We start from the raw sequence: 22995 nt of genomic DNA, 5'->3' as shown, positions 1-22995 counted from the left end.
GTCTTGGTGACTTCACCAGGGAAATGGATGGTCATTAAAACCAACCAATGTTAGCTCTTGCTATTGGCGACAGAAATGAAATGACTTGTGACTTCAGTAGTATCTGGGAGCTGTGGGTGAAGATTGAGGTGCACCGGAATTGGAATTGTTGGAATGAGCTTCAGAAGTCATGCATCTCCCCTACCCCCTGGTGTCTGCTCATTTGTCCAGAACTAGGGTTCACATTGGGTTGCCAGAAGCCCCTGAGCCTCAGAATTCAGGAGGTGGGACTTTTTAAGGAAAGAGGGGTCCTGGTCTTTGTAACAGACCTGTTAACATGCTGTAAAATCCTGCTAAGAATTGGGGTTTTCAGTGTGGAATGGAACCTCCATTTGACCCAGCTATCCCACTCCTCAGTCTATAGCCAAAGGACTTAAAATCAGCACACTACAGTGATGCAGTCACATCAATGTTTATAGCAGCTCAATTCACATTAGCTAAACTATGGAACCAGCCTAGATAAACTGATGAATGGATAAAGAAAATGTGGTTATATACACAATGGAATATTACTCAGCCTTAAAAGAGAATAAAATTATGGCATTTGCAGGTAAATGTATAGAGTTCATGCTAAGCAAAGTAAACCAATCCCAAAAAACCATAAGTCGAATGTTTTCTCTGATAAGTAGATGCTAATCCATAATGAGGGCTGAGGGGCATGGGAAGAATGGAGGAACTTTGGATTGGGCAAAGGGGAGATAGGGAAGAGGGGAGGGTACAGGGGGTAGGAAAGGTGGTGGAATGAGATAGACATCATTTCCCTAGGTACATGTATGAGTGTATGAATGGTGTGACTCCACATGGTATACAACCAGAGAAATGAAATCTGTGCTCCATCTGCGTACTATGAATCGAAATTCATTCCACTCTCATGTATAACTAATTAGAACAAATAACAAAAAAAATTTGGGTTTTCAGCATCCTACCCATTTCAAGAACTTAAAAACCAGTGTCCAGAGCCTGACGGAAAATCTGACCAATGAGCAGGGGAGGAGGTTCCCCAAAGATCAGGAAAATCTCAGAGCAGGGTGTGCTGGACACTTGTGTTCTCCATCAAAACGCTTCTGCCCTCAGTGCTGGTGAAGGTCCTCAGCAGGGCCCATGGAGTATCCTGTGGGAGAAGGAGGATAAATCACACATGAACTTTTTCATCTTTAGATATAAGGTTTCATTTTTACTGTTTGCGTGTAAGAATGCAGATGACATTGTGTCTTCTCGGCAGCTGGTTTGAGAAGTTTTTAAATGCAGTCAGAGTGGCCTTTTTTTGTTGAGAAGTCACACTCAGCCAGCTCTAGGGCAGAAGGGCAGGGCTGGGACAAGTTCCATGCAGAAGCACGAAGGGGCTGGGATGGAGACCAGGGGCCCAGGGAGCCTGAGAGGCTACGTGGGGAAGGAGATGAGAGAGAGGAGGGAACCCACGAGGCACTTGGAAAGAGATCCCGGATGGAGAGATCTGGGGGGGGCGGGGATGGGGATTTGTTCTTTCTGAGATAAACAGTGTGGACTCCAAGATGAAAATGCAAAAGTCCACAGAACTTCCATCGCCCACCAAAGCTCATGCTTAGGGGAGATTCTCTTGAGAGCATGCAGACATGTTGGGTATGGGGGGGAGGAGGAACAGCCCGAGTGGGAGGAAGTGAACATGGGCCATGCACCGGCCACCCCTGCTAACCATGGAAAAATGAGAAAAATGGGAACCACTAAAGGGAAGCAGAGAAACCTCCCAGATTTCCAGCGTCCCAGGGTAGTCATTGGGATGTGTTGATGTCCTCGGGTTCCTGTGCTTGATTACTTGTGAGTTTGTGTCAGCCTGTTATATTTTTCTCAAAAGAAAATGGGAGCCACTGGTGCTCTCTGTTCCACAGCCCTGTTTGCTTGTTCATCCATGTGCTGCAGCAATGTCCCCACCGCGGATGCCCCTGGCAGAGAATGAGGAGAAGAGTGACACCACCGACCGTGGCTCCCAGGTTTTGTTACTATAATGACTGATCTGATACATATCCTGAGAGCTACACTGGGTGCATTAAACCACACAGATGGACTTCTGTCAGCCCTGGAGGCTGGGAAGTCCACGGTCAAGGTGCCTACTGATTTATTTTCTGGTAAGGCCATTCTTCCTGGCTCCCCGGGTCCTCTCTTCTTCATATAAAAGAAAGAAATCACAAGTTCCTTGGTGGGGACATCCCCAGGGCTCAGCTTTCACATGCCATCACATCTGGGTGACAGGCTTTGTGGTATCTTTTCACAAGGGCACCCCCCCCCCCGCCATGTAGTCCAGAATGGTTGTTGAATGTTTCCTTGCTGTTGGGCAGTGGGAGAGGTTCTAGGGATACAAATCTGTTCCTCTTAATGTGGAAGACACAGCCACACAGAAAGAATGTGAAGGCAACCATTGTGACACAAACCACACCATTATGTTAGTGCATTTTTGTTCCTATGGTGAAATACCTGAAGCTGGCCAACTTTATTCTAAAAAGAGGTTTATCTGGCTCACAGTTCTAGGGGTGTAAGCCATGGTGCTAGTCGCTGCTTAGTTTGGGAGAGGACCTCATGAGGGTGGAAGAGGACACCTCTCAATGTGGGAAGCCAGAGAGGAGCATGGACATCAGGCCTGCTCTACCCCAACTTGCTCTCCTGAGAACTCACCCAGGTCCCACCGGAACCTCCTCCATCCCTCTGAGGGTTGTGTCCTCCATAACCCAGGCTCCTCCCCCTAGGCCACACCTCTCAAAGGTTCTTCCACATTGCCACACTTGGATGGCACATGGATCCTTACACAACAAACCACATCCAGACTGAACCACCAAGATACACGGTCCCATCAAGACCTAGAGTAGGGTATTTAGTTAATTTAGAGAAATTAGGGAAGATTGTACTGAGGAAGAGCCACTTGAGGGAGGACGTGAAGTACCAATAGGAAGTAATGAAGTAAAGAAGCAAGAGAAGAGGATTGCAGGGAGAGGAGCAGTCGGTACAGAGGCTGGGGCAGGGGAACATGTAAGATCAAAGGACCAAGTAAAGTCAGTCTCTGGGCAGTGGACGGAGTGGAGGTTGCAAGGATGCTGAGGCAAAGAACAAAGCATTTCCAGCTCTTATTTTAAGTAAAATTGACTTTAAGAAACATTGTATGGGCTGGGGATGTGGCTCAAGCAGTAGCGAGCTCGCCTGGCATGCGTGTGGCCCGGGCTCGATCCTCAGCACCACATACAAACAAAGATGTTGTATCCGCCGAAAACTAAAAAATAAATATTAAAATCCCCTCTCTCTCTCTCTCTCTCTTTAAAAAAAAGAAAGAAAGAAAGAAACATTGTATCACGGCCAGGTGTCACAGACCTGAAGTCCCAGAGACTCGGGAGGCTGAGGCAGGAGGATCACTAGTTCAAGCCCAGCCTGGGCAACTTAGTAAGACCCTGTCTCGAAATAAGAAATAAAAAGGACTGTGGATGTGACTCGTGGGTAGAGAGCCCCTGGGTTCACTTCCCAATACCACACACACAAAAGCAATGCAGCAATGCTTCACATTTCATCATATGATGTTTTAAATACCCCCTTCAGTGTGATACTGTTCTAATGAGCAAATGTAAGTACTAGATTGTGGGTAAGGTGTGCAGAAGGCTCAGTAAACCTGAGTGAATGTACATGAGTACCTCTTTATGTTTGTGACTCCCTTTGATAGGCCATGCCTAAGAGCTCATCTGGATTGGGCTTAAAGGAGACCCCTACTGTCCCGGCTGAGCACATCAGCAGAGAAACTCAATGCTGTCATATTCCGTAGGCTCACCAAAGCGCCCTGTTGCCAGTCACACTAAGCCTGGGTCCTGTCTTTTCTCAGCTAGCAAAAAAGACAGTCTTGCCAAGTGCAGTGGGCCACACCTGTAATCCCAACAACTTGGGAGGCTGAGGCAGGAGGATTGCAGTTCAAAGCCAGCCTCAGCAATGGCAAGGCACTCAGCAACTCAGTGAGACCCTGTCTCTAAATAAAATACAAAATAGGGCTGGGGATGTGGTTTAGTGGTTGAGTTCAATCCCTAGTACAAAAAAAAAAAAAAAAAAAAAAGACAGTCTCTACATATTAGAACAACTTGGACTAAAATCAAGAATGCTCTGGCTCTGTTGATAGAACTTCATGATTTTCTCCAATGAGGTAGAGAATTAAACATGTTTTTTTTTTTATAAAGACTCCCATATTTTTTGACATGGTTATTTGTTTACTATACCAGTGAGGCTTCTAGGGAAAATATAATTTGCTAATCAAATGCAGTATGTGGCAATCACTCTGATTTGCCCCAGGGCTGCTATCAGCTGATGCTCAGACTTGTATGAATTAGAAAATAGCACTCCCGCACTCCTGTGGCCAGCACTTGGCTTGGTGGTCTCACATGCTGTCTCTGTGACTTAGGAAAAGGAGACCTCCCCCAACATCTCTGGAGGTACCACTGAGGTTTCTGACTCCCAGGGGGTACACAGGACACCCTACCTGACAACAGATCCATGCTCCCACAACCCCCGGGTACTCCTGTTTCCCCTGTACATGTAACTGTCCCCTGCGTTCCTGTTGGCATACAGCTGGGGAGGGTTATGTGACATCTTTAGTATAGATGCAATAATAATTGTATATATTTTCAAAACACGTTTCCTGTTGTTTGGGTCTAGCGAATTTTAAAACTCTCTCCCAGTAGCAGTTAAACGTCTGAGTTCTCAAATGGTCAGGGATTCCTATCATCATGTGTCTCACCCTTGACATGGTAACTGCTGCAAAGAAAGTAGAGTAGAAGACAATTCCAGGATGGCTCTTATGGCACACAGCAACGTCATGTCACTCCACACTTCTGGAGAAATTGACGTGCATGTAGACAGGAACCCAAGATGGCAATTTTCTTAAAACATTATCGGAAAATATTTATTAGTATTTTGTCTTTTCTTAGCTGGATAAGCTCAAAGGTATATTAAAATTTATCTGTCCTTTAGAATTTGTTGTTTAAAAAAAAGAAGGAAAATACAATTTGTTCTTCAAGGTGAGTTTTTATGGACATAAAAATTCTGATCTTTCTAGACAAACACATGGAAATTTTCTTTGGGGTCAGATCCAATTAACCTTTCTCTTGCCTTCATACTAGAACAGTTTGTAAGTTCAACAAAAACAAAATGAAGGGTTGGGGTTGTAGCTCAGTGGTAGAGCACTTGCCTGTCACGTGTGAGGCACTGGGTCTGATCCTCAGCACAAAATAAATAAAAGTATTGCATAAAAGTAAATAAAAGTAAAAATAAATAAAAGTATTGCATCCATCTACAACTAAAAAAAAAATTAAATGAAAGCACAAAGAAAGTGCTAAGATTTTTGGTTTTATTTTCAAGTACCAAATCAAGGATAAAATTGAAAGCATATTCTGTTTACTATCCTGAGTCCTGACTTTTACTATGGAACATTACGTGGAGAAATTAATTGTGAAGAAAAGGTATTTTTCAAATTTTGTATCTTCACTCATCTCTATTAACTTTATTATATCTGTTTTCATGGTGCCCAAAATCAGATGCCCAGGGTACTTGGTTAGGGAGCTCTGTTTCTTGCATTCTTATCAGTAGGAAGTCCTACCGTCAAGTCAACCTGAACTCCAGGCTCAGCTCTGCTGTACCCTGGCTCGGTGACTTTGGGCAAGTTGCATAATGTCAGTTCCTAAGCTTATGAAATAGGGATATTTATAAAGTGCAGCTGAAATGGGAGAATAGCTGTAAAATAAAAGGCCAGCGCAGAGCCCAACTCTCAGAGATGCCTGGTATGTAGTAGTTCTCTTGACAATCCCAGCTCCCCAGTCTCTTCTCCAAGAGAATGGGATGCTGAAGTCCAGGGCCATCTCCCCTGCCCTGACACCCACCATGTTATGCTCTTAATAGCCATAGTCCCCAGCATGGCAGGTTTAATGAGCCCTTGGGGTTCTCTCTGATACTCCAAATCTCCCCTGTCTCCTTAACTCTGGGATGAAAGTGCTACTCTAGGAAGACTATGGTACCTTGCATCTGAGTCAGTGTTGTACATCACCTAGTTGAAGTGTGCAAAACTTCTGCAGAAAGAGAGCCTGGACAGAGGAGTTCTAAGGAGGGTAAGAGACAGGGAAAATACTGATCACGGTGGTGACATCAAGTGAGCACACACCTGCAGGGCCACATGCCCATCATCCTACAGGCAGCAGAAGAGGACCCTGCTTGCTACCTCCTGCGGGCACCACTCTCTCTCCCCTCGCCTGTGGCCCTCCTCTTCACTCTGAATCCTCTGGACTGAGTCTTGTTCATTTTCCCTAAAACAATGGAGCTTAACAACATTTGCACCTTTCATGATGTGGCCCTTCAGAGTCAAACTTCAGAACCACTGCAGAGCTTTCCCAGTGCCAGAGGACCATGCTCCAGTGCAGGCTCCGGTCGAGTAGGTCTGGACTGGGGCCTGAGGGGCCACAGCTCTTGCCATCAGATCTGAAGGTGCACAGGATGTTGACATGACGTGAGATGGAGGTCGAGGAGGAAGAGAAGGAGGGACAGACTCCAGGCAAGCTCAGTGGAGGGATCCGCCCATTGCCAGTGGCCGCCTCCTGTACCAGCTGTTGCTCATCAGCTCTGCCCATCGGTGGCATAGTCCAGAGAAAGCTCAGTGCCTCGCCTCTATGGTACCAGTGGCAGAGTGTAGTGTGGGGTCACATGCCCTTGAATGAACCTCTCTGGGTTCCCACATCCCCTTCATCCGGAGACTGAGTGACCTTGGGGAAAATATCACTTTTCAAGAAGGGACTTAGAGAGTCAGATAACACATCTCTCCTTGGTGAGTCATGTTCTCCTGGGCCATCCAAGAGCCTGGGGATTTCCTTTTTAGCCTCCTTTCATCCTGCTGGGTGGAAACATGACCTGTGCTTTGCCTTGCCAGCCCCTCTGGCTCACCTGGATGGATCCCTGCTTCCAGGATTTCTTGTTTAAAACCAATCTTGTCTCTACTAACCAAATCAGCCAAGCTGCCTTCCTCCACCAGTGTGGTGCTGATCACATAGCCGGAGGCTAAATCCTCCTAAGATACCTTGTACAAACGAGCCAGGCAGGCACAATACTGAGCAAACAGTTGGTACTCAATAAACGTCTGTTACTATTGTTCCCACTGTTGTCTTGCATTACCAACTTCACTTTGGGAAACCCCAGCTTGGGGTTTTTTTGTGGCTTTGCTGAACAATATCCCCCTGTGAATTCCTCTTCCGTTCCCTTCTATAACATGCATTGTTTTTGCACAATATCTGCTCAGTGAGGACAAACTGTGTCTGATTCCAAAGAGAAAGTCCCAATCCAAGGTCCTGTGCCACTGCCATCTTTAAGGTTTCAAATTACAGATGAATTTCCTCAAGTCTTTTCTGTAACCATGGAGAGCTTTATGAATGGCCACCAGACGAAAAACTCTTTAAAATACTCCAATGTGGTCTTCCATTAAGTTGTCCCCTTTGTTAATTTTTTATAAATTCCTTAAATGAACAAAAATCATTGCTACCTGCCCTAGAGCAAGGTCTTCCATTCACGCAGGGAACATCTGCTGCATGAGCAGATGCCATCTCCTGTCCTAGGGACTCACATTCTGAAGGAGGGCTGGCCAGTGTGGGGTTTGTGTGCATGAGAGGGAAGGCAGGTCTGAAACAGAGAAAACGTGCCTTCCAGGAAGTTTCAGCATCATGGTACTTTGAAATACTTGCAGTCACAAAATAATTAAACAACTAACATGTTGACAAGTCGCAGTTTATAATTAGCAGTCTAATTGGTCCTAGACTGAGGTCTCTCCATTGTGCGACGACGCTCCAAGTCATTTTCTACTTGAAGCAGTTTTTCTGCTTTTTGAAGAATGAGTTCTTCCTTTGAAAACCTACTCTTTGTTCAAATAAAAAATAATCTCAAATTAGAAGGGATAAACATTTTTTAAATGTTTCTTTCTCATCAGAAGTATCTTAATTGTATACCAATTTGAAAGTCAAAACATATTTACAGACTTAATGTTCAGGTCTTCTCTTAATAGACAGCCTCCATCAACACATTAGGAACTTATGTTCCTATTTAGTGTCCACTGTGCTCCTAGCTTGAATAATTATCATGATGATGGTCGCTGAGTAGTGACTTTGCATCCATCATTCCCTTTACCTCTATCAGATGGTGTTGTCTTGCAGGGAGAATCTTCCCTTTTCCTTAGTTAAATCATTTATTAACATCCATATGGACTAGTGGTTTTCTGTTTTGTTCAACAGATTATAATCTGTTACTTTCCCTATTTTGAAGCTCTAGTGATCCCAGGTTTGGGCAGCCCTTCAGGTGTGGGTGGCCACTTCTGAAGTGTCTCATCCTTCCTACCCTCTGGCCCAATGTGAAGTTCTACATTCCTTTTTGGTTTTGTTTATATTTTGTTCTGTCTTCCCTGGATTCAGCCATGTCCTCAAGAAATCTTAGTTATAGTAGGGAAGAAAGGGGACTTGGTACATAAGGTTGTGTCTGCTAGGGGTTAGTGCTTCCAGATCCTCTTAGGCAAGGAAGCTACAAAATACAAATATATATATATATATATATATATATATATATATATATATATATGCATATTTACAAATATATATGAATATATAATATGTACATTGTGTACATGTACAATACACACACATACATACCTATATATACATGTATGTATATGCATGTGTATATATGTACTATACATAGTATATACATAAAGTATTTATATAAATACAAATATATGTACATGCACACATACACATGCAGTCACATATATATGTATGTATGCATGTATATTCATAGATTCACGTTTTTATACATGTGCATACAATCAAACATCCATGTGTGATTATGCATCTGTATCCATCTCTGTTTGCATCTATACCTGTGTAAATTAAAGACCAGGAGTACCTCCAGACCTGGCTCAGCAGCACAGGATTTGTCCCAGTTTCTTCCCCTTCCGTATTTGTAGCTCCTCACCCAACACTCGGACACACAGCTGTTGGGATCCACAGTCTCTGTACTTATTTGCTCCTTCCTGCTGTCTGCATAGTTTCAAAACCACTAACTCATTAACTCTGTGGGGAAAAGAAAACCAGACTTAAATAGGTGTTGATAATATTTTTGTACTCTACTTGAAGGTTAATAATCCAAATATAGTGCTTAAAAAAATACAAATTTCTGAATAAAAAAAAAAAAGTTCAATGACAACTTACCCACCATTGAATATGGCACTCAAAAAAATTTGCTATTTTGGTTAATAAGAAATTATGACCATTATCATCTCTATTTCGTTGATCACAAATGCAAGTTACTATTGGAGGAAAAATGATTTTGACGCTCCAGTATCTTTTGTGTGTATAATTACCATCTCAGCTCTTGAGCTAAGGAGTTGGAACAGTGCCCAAAAATGGAAGAGAGAAGAGAGTCCTCACTGAGAATCCAACCCGGATGGCACTCTGATCTGGGACTTTCAGCTTCAAAATGGTTTCTGTCCCAGTATCATGTTAAGTATCATGTTACCAGATCCAGGTTGGACTGCTTATCACTTGAAGGTCAATACTTGGGAGCTGAAATTTGTGGGAATAAAATTGGTTTCATTGAAGGGCAGGCATCTTGAGAAGAAAGGATCCTGATAAGACACAGTGGGGCACTCAGGAATGCAGAGGATTAGAGAATAAGGAGAGGCAGTTACACATTCTGATATTTATCAGAAATTCAACAGAGATTCCAACATGGCGGCAGGCGCGGAGAGATCAAGTCTCTGACCTCTTCAGCTGTGCGGGCATAGGGAGTCGTAAACAACCTAAATCTGTTTGCTCAGGATCACTAGGCAATGCTGAGCTGACGTGGATCTGGGGCGAACAGTCTGGGCCTCTCAGAACACACACTGAGCCCGGATCGGCTGAATTCAAGCTCCCGTTCACCTGCTTCCCGCAGACAAACAGCTATGACTCAGCACTAATCCATCCAGCTGAAACAACTGGTCAGCCCTTCTGATCCTACGGAGGTAAATGCCTACCGAGCCTTCATAGGTAGTGGCCACATGTTTGAACCGGAGCTTGGGAGAGACAGTAAGGACCCACCCGTTGGATTGGTCGCCCGGCAAAGGGAAACGAACTGTCGACATTTGCAAGAGACACCACCATGGCAGAGAACTGACGTCATCAGATTGCGGCGGAGGAGATAACTTCATTGAAACCTGCGGTTACAGGTGTGTAATTCCCTAGCCTTCCCTCTCCACACATCGGGGAAACCTTAAGGGCCCCTCCCAGCTCTCCCGTAAGGGCCCCTCCCAGCTCTCCAGTGAGCGAGATAGCCAGCCCGAGGGAATCAGAGGTGGCGCGGGACCCGCGGCGCGGAAGTACAGCTCCCACCAGAGCTGACTGCTGAGGTCTCTTGCACCAGCTACCGGGGGCGTGGCTACTGGAGGGCAAGTAAACTTCGCTGAGGATTCTCAGCCCCAAGCTCTACAAACTTAGGGTCTGAGGGAATGGCAAACTGGAAGAGTGTGCCCAGTCGTTCATGAAAACAGGGCTCCCGGGAGCAGCAGACCTGGCGTGTAGCCAGTATTATGGTGAGCGGCACCCGTGAGAGGGACCTGGCTAGAGGAAAAAGTGGGAAGTGACTAGACACAAGAGGAGGCCCTAGGCACTCAGGATTGGAGACTCACCCAGTCTGGGAGGAGCTGCTGCACAGTGATTGGTTCCCGCGTATTGACAGTAGAAACTTGGCCTGGTGGGCACAGCGCCACCTACTGGAAGAGAAGTTAATCAAACTCTAAGACTGCATTTATTAGGTTTTTTTTTCCCTTTTTTTCTTTTTTCTTTTTTTTTTTTTTTTTTGATTTGGGTTTTTCTTTCATTTTCATTTTTCTTTCTTGTTGTTTTTTTAAATTTTTTTTTACAATTTTTTTTAAATTTTTTCTCTTCTAATTTTAATTTTAGTTTTTTTATTATTTTTAAAATTTTTTTTCTTTTTTTATTTCCTATTTTTTTTCTTCTTTTGTCATTTCATTTCTCTTATCCCCCCTTCCTTGAATTCTACCTGCTTACTCTCATTCTCTTTAGTGACTTCTTCCCTTCCCTTCTAATACCTTTCCTCCCAAGCATCAAATAAATTTATAGGAGTAAACAGTAACTCAGTCAAACAGAACAAGAAGTAACATGAGCAGCTTCAAGAAGCAAGGAAGAAAAGGAGTACAAACAATGCAGGACAGCCTAAATATTCAGGAGGACCTAGAGTCATCAGAAAAATGGTCATATAAAGAACTCAAGGAACACCTTAGACAGATGGAATGGAACCTTAAAGAGGATACAAGACAGCAAATTCAAGCAGCGAAAGAACACATTCAGAATGAATTACATAAACAGATAAAAGAAGAAGTTAAGCATCTTTATCAGGAGATAGAGATTATAAAAATAATCAAACAATAATTCTAGAAATGAAGGAAACGATAAACCAAATTAAAAACTCAATTGAGAGTATCACTAACAGAGTGGAGCAAGTAGAAGCCAGAACGTCAGATAATGAAGACAAAATATATCATCTTGAAAAGAGTCTAGCCAACTCCGAAAGGCTGGTAAAAAATCACGAGAAAAACATCCAAGAGTTATGGGATAACATAAAAAAAACAAACTTACGAGTCATCAGTATAGAAGAAGGTACAGAGATTCAAACCAAGGGAATGAGTAACCTGCTGAATGAAATAATTACAGAAAACTTTCCAGAAATAAAAAAGGGAACAGATATACAAATTGAAGATGCATACAGGACACCGAGCACACAAAATCACAGTAGACCAACGCCAAGACACATTGTTATGAAGATATCCAATATACAGAACAAAGAGAAAATATTAAAAGCTACAAGAGAAAGGAGACAGATTACATTCAGGGGTAAACCAATAAGGTTAACAATGGATTTTTCATCACAGACGCTGAAAGCAAGAAGGTCATGGAACAATGTATTTCAAACACTGAAAGACAATGGATGCCAACCAAGAATTCTGTATCCAACAAAATTAAGTTTCAGGTATGACAACGAAATAAAAATCTTTCATGATAAACAAAAGTTAAAAGAATTTGCAGCCAGAAAACCAGCATTGCAAAGCATTTGAGCAAAACACTACACGAGGAAGAAATGAAAAACAATAACCAAAACCATCAGTAGGAAGTGCCTCGGTAAAGACAGAGGGCGAGGGAAAAGATAATCATGGAGAAACAAACTAAATTTTTTAAAAAAAGGATAAATAATCAAACATGGATGGAAGTACAAACCATATATCAATAGTAACTCTGAATGTTAATGGCTTAAACTCTCCAATAAAGCGACATAGGCTGGTATCATGGATTAAAAAAACAAATCCAACAATATGCTGCCTCCAGGAGACACATCTGATTGGAAAAGACATACACAGGCTGAAGGTGAAAGGATGGGAAAAAATATACCACGCACACGGTCCTCGTAAGCAAGCAGGGGTGGCCATCCTCATATTGAATAAAATCGACTTCAAGACTAAGTTAATCAAAAGGGATAAAGAAGGTCATTATATACTGTTAAAAGGAACCATTCACCAACAAGACATAACAATTATCAATATTTATGCACCAAATAATGGTGCTGCGACATTCATAAAACAAATTCTCCTCAAGTTCAAGAATCAAATAGACCACAACACAATAATTATGGGTGACTTCAACACACCTCTCTCACCATTGGACAGATCCTCCAAACAAAAGTTGAATAAAGAAACTATAGAACTCAATATCACAATCAATAACCTAGACTTAACTGACATATATAGAATATATCAACCATCATCAAATGGATATACTTTTTTCTCAGCAGCACATGGATCCTTCTCAAAAATAGACCATATATTATGCCATAGGGCAACCTTCAGTAAATATAAAGGGGTGGAGATAATACCATGCATTTTATCTGATCATAATGGAATGAAACTGGAAATCAATGATAAAAGAAGGAATGAAAAATCCTACATCACGTGGAAAATGACCAATATGTTACTGAATGATCAATGGGTTACAGAAGACATAAAGGAGGAAATCAAAAAATTCTTAGAGATAAATGAAAATACAGACACAACATATCGGAATCTATGGGACACAATGAAAGCAGTTTTAAGAGGAAAATTCATCACCTGGTGGTCATTCCTCAAAAAAAGAAAACACCAACAAATAAATGAGCTCACACTTCATCTCAAAGCCCTAGAAAAGGAAGAGCAAACCAACAGCAAATGTAGCAGAAGGCAAGAAATAATTAAAATCAGAGCGGAAATCAATGAAATTGAAACAAAAGAAACTATTGAAAAAATTAACAAAACTAAAAGTTGGTTCTTCGAAAAAATAAATAAGATCGACAGACCTTTAGCCATGCTAACGAAGAGAAGAAGAGAGAGAACTCAAATTACTAACATACGGGATGAAAAAGGCAATATCACAACAGATGCTACAGAAATACAGAAGACAATTAGAAATTATTTTGAAAACCTATATTCCAATAAAATAGAAGATAGTGAAGACATCGATAAATTTCTTAAGTCATATGATTTGCCCAGACTGAGTCAGGAGGATACACACAATTTGAACAGACCAATATCAATGGATGAAATTGAAGAAGCCATCAAAAGACTACCAACCAAGAAAAGCCCAGGACCGGATGGGTATACAGCGGAGTTTTACAAAACATTTAAAAAAGAATTAATACCAATACTTTTCAAGTTATTTCAGGAAATAGAAAAAGAGGGAGCTCTTCCAAATTCATTCTATGAGGCCAACATCACCCTGATTCCGAAACCAGACAAAGACACCTCAAAGAAAGAAAACTACAGACCAATATCTCTAATGAACCTAGATGCAAAAATCCTCAATAAAATTCTGGTGAATCGAATACAAAAACACATCAAAAAAATTGTGCACCATGATCAAGTAGGATTCATCCCTGGGATGCAAGGATGGTTCAATATACGGAAATCAATAAATGTTATTCACCACATCAATAGACTTAAAGATAAGAACCATATGATCATCTCGATAGACGCAGAGAAAGCATTCGACAAAGTACAGCATCCCTTTATGTTCAAAACATTAGAAAAACTAGGGATAACAGGAACTTACCTTGACATTGTAAAAGCTGTCTATGCTAAGCCTCAGGCTAGCATCATTCTGAATGGACAAAAGTTAAAGGCATTCCCTCTAAAATCCGGAACAAGACAGGGATGCCCTCTATCACCACTTCTATTCAATATAGTTCTCGAAACACTGGCCAGAGCAATTAGACAGACGAAAGAAATTAAAGGCATAAAAATTGGAAAAGAAGAACTTAAATTATCACTATTTGCAGATGACATGATTCTATACCTAGAAGATCCAAAAGGGTCTACAAAGAAACTACTAGAACTAATAAATGAATTCAGCAAAGTGGCAGGATATAAAATCAACACGCATAAATCAAAGGCATTTCTGTATATCAGCGACAAAACTTCTGAAATGGAAATGAGGAAAAACACTCCATTCACAATATCCTCAAAAAAAATAAAATACTTGGGAATCAACCTAACAAAAGAGGTGAAAGATTTATACAATGAAAACTACAGAACCCTAAAGAGAGAAGTGGAAGAAGATCTCAGAAGATGGAAAAATATACCCTGTTCATGAATAGGCAGAACTAACATTATCAAAATGGCGATATTACCAAAAGTTCTCTATAGGTTTAATGCAATGCCAATCAAAATCCCAACGGCATTTCTTATAGAAATAGATAAAGCAATCATGAAATTCATATGGAAAAATAAAAGACCCAGAATAGCAAAAGCAATTCTATGCAGGAAGTGTGAATCAGGCGGTATAGCGATACCAGATTTCAAACTATATTACAGAGCAATAGTGATAGAAACAGCATGGTACTGGTACCAAAACAGGTGGGTGGACCAATGCTATAGAATAGAGGACACAGAGACTAATCCACAAAGTTACAACTATCTTATATTTGATAAAGGGGCTAAAAGCATGCAATGAAGGAAGGATAGCATCTTCAACAAATGGTGTTGGGAAAACTGGAAATCCATATGCAACAAAATGAAACTGAATCCCTTTCTCTCGCCATGCACAAAAGTTAACTCAAAATGGATCAAGGAGCTTGATATCAAATCAGAGACTCTGCGTCTGATAGAAGAAAAAGTTGGCTCCGATCTACATATTGTGGGGTCGGGCTCCAAATTCCTTAATAGGACACCCATAGCACAAGAGTTAATAACAAGAATCAACAAATGGGACTTACTTAAACTAAAAAGTTTTTTCTCAGCAAGAGAAACAATGAGAGGTAAATAGGGAGCCTACATCCTGGGAACAAATTTTTACTCCTCACACTTCAGATAGAGCCCTAATATCCAGAGTATACAAAGAACTCAAAAAATTAGACAATAAGATAACAAATAACCCCATCAACAAATGGGCCAAGGACCTGAACAGACAGTTCTCAGAGGAGGATATACAATCAATCAACAAGTACATAAAAAAATGCTCACCATCTCTAGCAGTCAGAGAAATGCAAATCAAAACCACCCTAAGATACCATCTCACTCCAGTAAGATTGGCAGCCATTATGAAGTCAAACAAGAACAAGTGCTGGAGAGGTTGTGGAGAAAAGGGTACACTTGTACATTGCTGGTGGGACTGCAAATTGGTGCGGCCAATTTGGAAAGCAGTTTGGAGATTCCTGGGATAGCTGGGAATGGAACCACCATTTGACCCTGCTATTGCCCTTCTGGGACTATTCCCTGAAGACCTTAAAAGAGCATGCTACAGGGATACTGCCACATCGATGTTCATAGCAGCACAATTCACAATAGCTAGACTGTGGAACCAACCCAGATGCCCTTCAATAGATGAATGGATAAAAAAAAATGTGGCATCTATACACAATGGAGTACTATGCAGCAATAAAAAATGACAAAATCATAGAATTTGCAGGGAAATGGATGGCACTAGAGCAGATTATGCTTAGTGAAGCTAGCCAATCCCTAAAAAACAAATACCAAATGTCTTCTTTGATATAATGAGAGCAACTATGAACAGAGCAGGGAGGAAGAGCAGGAAGAAAAGATTAACATTAAACAGAGACATGAGATGGGAGGGAAAGGGAGAGAAAAGGGAAATTGCATGGAAATGAAGGGAGACCCTCATTGCTATACAAAATCACATATAAGAGGTTGTGAGGGGAATGGGAAAATAAACAAGGAGAGAAATGAATTACAGTAGATGGGGTAGAGAGAGAAGATGGGAGGGGAGGGGAGGGGGGATAGTAGGGGATAGGAAAGGTAGCAGAATACAACAGTTACTAATAGGGCATTATGTAAAATTGTGGATGTGTAACCGACGTGATTCTGCAATCTGCATTTGGGGTAAAATTGGGGGTTTATAACCCACTTCAATCTAATGTATGAAATATGATATATCAAGAGCTTTGTAATGTTGTGAACAACCAATAAAAAAAAAGAAAAAAAATGGAAGAGAGAGCAGTGGGTGGAGCCTTGGAGGGGGAGATGAAGCCAGCAGCGGTGGGTGGAGCCTAGGAGGAGGAGGTGAAGTCAGCTGCAGTGAGTGGAGCCTAGGAAGGGGAGGTGACATAACAGCAGTGGGTGGAGCCTAAGAGGAGGAGATGGGGGGTGGGGCTGGGGAACAGTCACTAAGGAAATCCTTTGCCCCTTTTCAACTCCAGCCTAGGAGTTGTGTTTTGGGAGCCTCCATGTTCCCTGATCTAAGCATTCGTGGCAGCCTGAATGAATTGAAAGGTCAGGTGTGAGGCATCCACCCGGGGTGTGCCACCCACTCCAGTCCACCTTCTGCAGGCCTTGTTCTGAACGATTTCAGAAACAGCCATGTTGTTTTGAAGTCCTGCAGGTCTTATATGCTGATCATAGATATTAAATGCAATCTCAGGTCTATGAGAAGTAGTATCAGTGTTCAAGCAGAGGCAACTCATTCTAAGAAACAGACATGCCTGAACCACACCGGGACCTGTCGGGGATTTTAGCCCCCCACCCCCACTTCCCACCTGACCTGCGGGAGAGGTTGGGGGAGCATGCCCCAAACAGGATTGACTGGCCGCCCACACTCAGCCCTCCCTTGACCCAAGACATGCCAGAGGGACCAGTCAAAGCAGGATCTCGTTTATTGAGAAAATACACACAGCTAATATAATATACAGGAGCCAATCAGGGGTGGGGAGAGTGCACAGTATACCCACCCTACTGGCAGTAAAGGGAGACGGGAGCTGTCCTCGAGGGTGGAAGGGTTCTGAGCCTATCCTAGAGGTGGTCCGATTCTTCATCACAACCCATGGCAATGCCTTCTGGCTAATCTCCAGGTGCTATCTTAGCCACTTGTGGCCACAGGACTGGGAAGCAGGTAGCAGCCAGCAAGTTAAGTTTCCTCTTTTCTGATGCAACGTGCCCCACGTTACATCATGCCCTACAGGGACCTATAGGAGATGTAGCAGGACCCTTCAGGCCTCCTGACTTAGCCTCTATGTATGCATTCTGTGCCCACTAACAAGGCCTGCTGGCCCTTAAAATTTTAACACAAGACTAAGGATCCACCAAATGAACTCCCAAGCCCAAAGGATTGCCTGCAAACTTTAAAAGGACGAGTTGTAAGGTCTATGAATTATATCTCAATTACAAACCAAACAAAACCCACCACTCCCCCAGGCCATTGTAGTGATTAAAAAAAAAAAAAAAAAAAAAAAAACCTTTACAGCATGAAGCAGAGAGGCCAATCCCTGCCAGACCAGGCCTCTTATTTTTCCTATTTAACTCAGTGGGAAACTGAGGCAGAGGTTTTTGAAAATTCCCAGGAGCATGTCCTTCCTTAGTGAAAGAAACCAGGACTGCAGCCCCGCTCTCTTCCTCCCTGAACCCTCCGCGTTTGCCAACACACCATGGTTTCAGAGAGGACACAGGCCAGGAATCCTCATAGCTTCCCACAGAGGAAGGGCACATCAGGAGGAGTCTGGCTCCACCCTGTAAGGAGCCATCATGCTGCATGGAGGTGTGGGCATTTCCTGAGAGCCTATTCCACCCCTCCGGATTGACCCCCAATAAAACAAGAATAACTGTCTCAGCTCCTAAGACTCTGGGCTGGGCATCCTGAAGTCACAGTTGCTAAAATGAGATCAGAGCATAAAGGAAAGGATACAAGCACTGCTGAATTTCAATGAAGTACAACAAAATGAATCAGAGGTATGGACTGGGTGGTAGTGAAGCCAGATTTAAAGTTAGGTAGTCAGTGTAGTTAGGTAAATGGGGTCTAATATCGAGTGAGATCTAAAATGGAGGCCATGCTGAGAATGAATTCCCAAAAAAAGTTGAGCTACTCTTGAAATGTTAATGAAGTCCCAAGAAAAGCCCAAGGCTCAAAGTCCATCCCAAATAAATGTTAATGAACAGCCCCAGCAGATTTGAAGATAGCCCATACCAAAGAAGTGTTAATGAAGTCCTTCCTGCCCAGATTACTTCTTTGGCCTACCTGTGTCCCACCTCTGGGCCTTCCCACCTACATTCCATCACTGAAAACTATAAAATGGAGAGACAACCGCACTTCCACGGATTCCACCTCTTGGGTCCCCTTCTTCCTCCGGGAGAAGTCTTTTCTGCTGTCCTTTAATAAACTTCTATTTTCCACTCTGACCTTGCCTCGGCGTGCTTCTCTGGTGTTATACTTCAACATTGGGGAAGCAAAGACTCGTCACCGGTCAGCGGTAACAGTAGGAACCCTCTTGTTTGTAACAAACGCAGTGGGTGGCCTGGGGCAGCTCACCCTGGCCTAAACCAGCCCTTCTCAGTCACCCTGTGTGTGAGGAGCAGGTGCAGCCTGGGGTGGCTTTGTGGCTGCCTTCCAGGCACAGCTGGTACTCCTGGTCCGTGGACCTCCCTCTGAGCAGCACAGGTCGACAGGGTTGTAGTCCCAGATTGTCCCACCCTGAGAAACATCTGAGGTACCCGCAAATAGTGAGCATCCCCGGGAAGCACCACATCTTCCCCAGAAACTAAATCCCTAAGGGAGGGGCAGGAGAGCTGAATGTCCATCAGGTGTGCTAAGTGGCTCAGATCATCAGCCAGCTAGGAATCCTGGTCTAGAAGACCCTGAAAGTTCATCCTTGACTCGCTCAGACACCATGAATACACAGGAACAGCAATGGACTGCACAAATCCTTACGCCTCCTTCAGTGCGTTAACTGATGCATGCTTAGCAATTTATGGGAACTAGTTATCAGCCAGCTACGTATATCAGGCAATCTTTGTATCACAAGCCCTGCCTGTCTCAAAGACCCAGGTATAAAACTTCGCTGAGAAAAAGATTAAGGTTGACAAATACCATACATATATATTTGGGTGTTGGTATGGATGGATGGCTGGGGTTTATTTACACAAGAGTGTTAATTGGTCAGTGGTTGAAACTGGAGAGGGAGAAGGAAGAGAACAAGAGGAAATGTTATAAAACTAGGACGTGAATAAGTGTGGCAATATTCAGCAAAGTATATTTAATCATAAGTTGACAGTACTGTTTGAGGTGTTCCAGGCTCCCATGGTTTAGTGACTGCATGTCAGAGTGCATTTTGTAGTTAGCAAACGGATGTATATAAATGTATATATAAATACCAGCATACATATGATATGTATTTATGTAAGTATATGTGTGTGTGTGTGTGTTTTCTCCCCCAAAGAGTGGACAAGCAAAAAATGTATTTTCCTAAGTTGTCTTTAGGACTCCCGTGTTGAGCTCTGCACTCCTTTCCCGCCCCTACCACCCCCATTCTTGTAGAATACAGTTCTTGAAACTGATAGAATTATCTGTCTGACACGACTTAGAGTCCACGTACTATTATTAACTCTATTCTTCAGCTTTCTGGGACAAGGGGAAAAATGCTTTGTGGTATGTAGGTTGAAAGAGAAACCTCCAACCAGACCTGAGCAGTTGTCCTGGGAATGCAGATTTATGAAAACCGATAGCCTGACTTTGTCTGCAAAACAAAGTTGTCTTTCTTTCCCATTTTGTTCTTTGCTGTTGTAACAGAGACCAAAAGAAGGAAAATGAATTACTTGGAGGGTTTTTTTTTAAAACCCAACATGCCTCTTAAGTCCATGACAAGGAAACACTCTTGGGTCTCTGCATCTTCTTTGACTCCCTGACAAAAGATGTTGAATTTCAAATCCAAGCTAACATGAAGCTAAACTCAGCTGGGGTAGATGGAGACAGATGTTCAGGTCATGTGTTTAAACTGATGATAAGCACCCAGGTTATTACCAACAAAGCCAGACAGCTGGGTGTGGCTAGAGCCTTCTTATGACAAAAATAAATAAATAAAGGTCTCCTTTAAAAAATGATAATGTAGGGCAATGTTAAAAGAAAATACTTTTGTTCTATTTTGTTATCAGGGAGGAAGTACCAAGGGTTTTTTTTTTTTTTCCCCAGTTCCATAAGTTGTGCTTATAAACGGGTTGCATGTACCTACACTGACTTAGCATTTGCTAAAAATAATGAGGACTTCTCATCTCCTGGGAGATGTCACATGTTCCTCCAATTACCCTGTTTTCGGTTTTGGGGGCAGCAAGGAAAGTTGCTAAAAAAAAAGTAAATAAACAGCTGAGATAACACTACAAATTTCAAAGGTCACTCGAACATACCCATTCAATAAGGAGACAAAGGATCGACCCCTGTTTTGTTTGTTTGTTTTGTTTTCCTGCTCTAAAAATCTGCAAAGTCACTGCATTTTCTGTCACACTTTGGGGGACTTGAACAGGATCCAGACATCTGAAAGACGTGTATTTTTAATCACATCTGACTTTCACTTCCAAGACTTGTGTATGAAAAACTGGAGACTGCATGTGGCCTCCGAGCCCGAGCAGGCCGGCCAGCCCGCCCCAAACACTGGTAGTTCCAAGAGATTTGTTCTCAGTCTCCCCACTTGGAGCGTGAGCACATCCATGGGGCTGCTGACTTGGTAAACTGGAAACCTGGTTGGCCTGGTCAGGTTTCTGCTAGCTGCACGTCCCAAAGGGTTTGCCTTTGTTCTCTTCTTGACCCCATTTGCCTGGGATGATCTAATAATTTTACCACTAAGCGAAGAAAACATTTAGGGAGCACTTATTAGGCCTGTAACACTGCACTCGTGTTGACGTGAGGGAGGGTGGGGAGGTAACATGGGATCTGTGACCCCCCAAGCCAGGCATCAAATTAAAAGGGGACACAAGAAGCCAAAATGGTCCCTAAGAGCAAGAAATGTAAATTAGTATCTGGAAAAGAACAGGGAACAGAAGTTATGTTTCCAACCATTGCCAAAAAACAAGGTGTAGGAATGAATTGAGTTCAGAATGGCAGAGAACATTCCAGGGGAAGAGCATGCTGACCGAGGGACCCTAACTGGCTGAGCAGATGGGCCATCAGACTGTGGCAACATGTACTTGTCTCTTGGTATGCTGTCAGTCCCTTCCATTCTCAAGAGTGCCCCAGTTCATGTGAAAAATTCTGTGGCCATACTACTTATAGAAAAGTGAATTTAAGTATGAGGAATGGAGAGTGGGGAAAATACATTCATTCAGAAGATTTTAAAAAGAGCAAAGAGAAAAGAAGATATGAAGGACATACCAAGACTCAGTGACTAAACAATGTGTTTAGCAGTAGCACAGAAAAATGTATATAGTATGTGTGTATGTGTATATTAATATAAATATATATTTGGTACTGTAGATTGAACCCCAGGGCACTCTAGTACTGACCTACACCCCAGCCCTTTTTGTTTTTATTTACAGACGGGGTCTCACTAAGTTGCTTAGGGCCTTGATAAGTTGTTCAGGCTGGCTTTGAACTTGGGATCCTCCTGCCTCAGCCTCCGGAGTTTCTGGGATTACAGGCATGCACCACTATGCCCAGCTAGTTTATATTTGAATTTTCTCATTGTTGATTACCACCTACACATAAGGAAGTGATTTTCAAATTACCGTCTTAAAATTACACAAAGTCATACTCTTGTATGCACTAAAATAAAAATGAAAAAGTGATTCACACCTGATCTTCATTTCTAGCACCTCTTGTTCATCATTATTAATATGTTGTCATATGTCACTTGAGAGATTCTTTTTCTTTGCAAATGTCATCAACACATGGCATCTTGTCTATATCGATCTCAAACATCTTTTATCTGTTTACTTAATAATTGTGAATATCTTTTCATATCAACAAATGGTTCACATCTTTAATAACTATTTCATGGCGCTCCATCATGCAGTGAATTGTGGTAAAGTCAAGAAGCTTGTAGATAAAACTGGGGGCACTCAGGGTCGATGTGTTCTGCGGTTGTAAGCCACATCTCAGTGAATCTTCTCGGGGGACATCTGTGTTCCTTTGCCCAGTTACTTCCACAGACTCCCTTTCTGGAGGTGAGGTTTCTAACTGGATTCTAGTTTGGCATTTTTAAACAGATCGTAGAGAAGTCAGGTCCCTGGAGTCACAAACCTATTATTTAGTTTGTTGCCACAGGAGGAGAAAGAAGAATGTGGGGAGATCTCTGACTGGGGACAGCACATAAGGTCCTGCGTCCTTCCCACTTTTAGCCTGGTATTCTAACAGACCTAGGGCCTATGAGCGTGGTTGGTCAGACACAGAGGACTAAGGGGAAGTGTGGGCAGATAAACCAGGGTCGTGTGCAACCCACCTGGAATCTGGCCCCTCAGGTGCCCCTTGGTCCTGCACAGCTTGTTTGACAGAGGTGAACCTCAGCCGGGTAGAAGCCAGCCGTTAGGGTGCTGCCTCCTGGCTCTCTGGGGAAGAGCCTCTGTAAGCAGCAGTCACCCCGAGCGTGGGGTGAGTGACATGGCACAGCCGGCATGAGGATGGCCAGCAAGATTAGCTGGGTCAAGGCATC

At 42.7% G+C, this 22995-nt stretch overlaps 1 long non-coding RNA gene across 1 annotated transcript; it reads right to left on the bottom strand.

The window, feature by feature from the left end:
• Positions 1–530: 530 nt before the first annotated feature.
• Positions 531–22887, bottom strand: LOC308638626. The gene is made up of 3 exons (XR_014019890.1): positions 22786–22887; positions 8936–9128; positions 531–1150 (listed from the first exon to the last, which is right to left on the bottom strand). It is a non-coding gene; the product is annotated as an uncharacterized lncRNA (long non-coding RNA).
• Positions 22888–22995: the final 108 nt, after the last annotated feature.

This window comes from Spermophilus citellus (assembly GCF_964194105.1).
Source record: "Spermophilus citellus genome assembly, chromosome: 19".
Classification (NCBI taxonomy): Eukaryota; Metazoa; Chordata; class Mammalia; order Rodentia; family Sciuridae; genus Spermophilus; species Spermophilus citellus.
The sequence above is the reverse complement of the archived record's forward strand: the minus strand, read 5'-3'. Positions and strand labels throughout refer to the sequence as shown.